We start from the raw sequence: 1751 nt of genomic DNA on the forward strand, positions 1-1751 counted from the left end.
GGCAAAATTTTTAAATACCAAATTGCACCACTTTGCATTGGACACTGAACATTTTTTTACTTGATAAATTTTTTAATTGGCATTCAGAGCATAATGATTAGTTAGTCTCTTCTTTTGCTGTTTAGTAGGTGAGACCCCCAGCTCTTGCAGTTAGACGTACTGCATGTACATAATCACAAAGGCGGCACCAATTTGTTGTGTAGTTTACAATGACAAAGTGTACCAGTGTACTATGATGTCAAATTGTGTACAGGTTGGTAGGTCTGCGTTTGGCAATGATTATGATTTTATGATTATATTCATGCAGCAGTAGTTCTGCGTTTGGCAATGATTATGATTTTATGATTATATTCATGCAGCACTCATGCTACTACTACTAGTACTGCCACTACTACTTCTCTTGCTAGTACAGCCTGGAAATTAAAAGTTGCACTGTTATTTATGAAACCTGCACACTGAATGTTTCACTTTGGACAGGCCTTCATAGTTTTAATATGTTGTCGGCCTTGGCATTTCTGATCAAGACTTCTAACTTGTAGCTTTTATTCACAGCTCAACAGAAAAATGCTTGGATATGCAGCAGAAGAATCTCTGTCAAGTTCAGAGCTCAGCGAGGATGAGTTTATACCGGAGACAGAGGAAGAATCAGACAGTAACGGTTCAGCAGAGGAAGAGGGTTTAGCAAAAAATAAACAGCATAAGAAAGGAAAGGTTAAGTCAAAAACATCAAGATCTGGACCATGCAAAAGAAGGCGTGTGACATGTTCCAGTTCCTTCGCTAACAGTGACATCAAAGAATCCTCTTAATCTCATGAGCATGACAGCAGAGAATCGTCTTCACCTGATCATTCTGATGTGAGGGTCATGATGCTGAACAAGAAAACCGATGGAGGCAGACTGTACAACGAAAAGTATTACTGCTTGTTCTGCAGCAAACCATTCAGTAAAATGGCACGCCATTTAGAATCAAAGCACAGACACATGCCAGAGGTGGCAAGAGCCGTTGCATTTCCGAAAGGCTCTAAAGAGCGAAGACTGCAGCTGAGTTTTTTGAGAAATAAAGGGAACCGTTGTCATAATGCTCAAGTGCTTAAAGAAGGAACAGGAATGGTGATACCCCGACAGCAATCCATTGCTCCAGTAAGAGCAGGTGATTACTTGCACTGCGTAAACTGTGCGGCGTACCTGAAGAGGAAATCATTATGGAGGCACATGCAGAGATGCCACCTAAACCAGAAAGTCAAAGGAAACTTGAGTTCAGTCTCTTTGCACGTTTGCTGAACCAGTTCCAGACAGTGTGAATGCACGATTTTGGAAAATGGTGCATGAAATGCATGAGGATGAGGTAACAAATGTTGTCCGCAAAGAGAAAATCATATTAAAATTAGGGCAACATCTCTTTAATAAGCATGGCCATGATGTCACAAAACATGAATATATCCGACAAAAGATGCGTGAGACAGGGCGCCTAGTCCTCCAAGGAAGACAGAAGGGCAAGTTGAAGGAGGTGTCAGATTTCTTCATCCCGGCTAATTTCCCTCATGTCATCGAAGCGGTTCACAGTGTGGCTGGCTTGAATGAGGAAACGAGCACGTACAAAGCACCATCTTTAGCCCTGAAGTTAGGGCACAACCTCAAGAAGATGGCTAACGTTATTGAATGTGAGGCAATGATGTCCGGTGATAAGAATGCCCTTAGCAATGTGCAGGCCTTTAACCAGATCTGCGACACTAAACGGAGTGAGTATGTGT

The 1751-nt window shown here is 41.9% G+C and overlaps 1 pseudogene; it reads left to right on the plus strand.

Moving 5' to 3' along the window:
• Positions 1-522: 522 nt before the first annotated feature.
• The window catches only part of LOC107711218 (uncharacterized), a 3748-nt pseudogene continuing 2519 nt past the window's right edge, over positions 523-1751 (plus strand).

The sequence above is a fragment of the Sinocyclocheilus rhinocerous genome, unplaced genomic scaffold (genome assembly GCF_001515625.1).
Source record: "Sinocyclocheilus rhinocerous isolate Xijiao unplaced genomic scaffold, SAMN03320098_v1.1 scaffold19329, whole genome shotgun sequence".
In the NCBI taxonomy this organism is placed as follows: Eukaryota; Metazoa; Chordata; class Actinopteri; order Cypriniformes; family Cyprinidae; genus Sinocyclocheilus; species Sinocyclocheilus rhinocerous.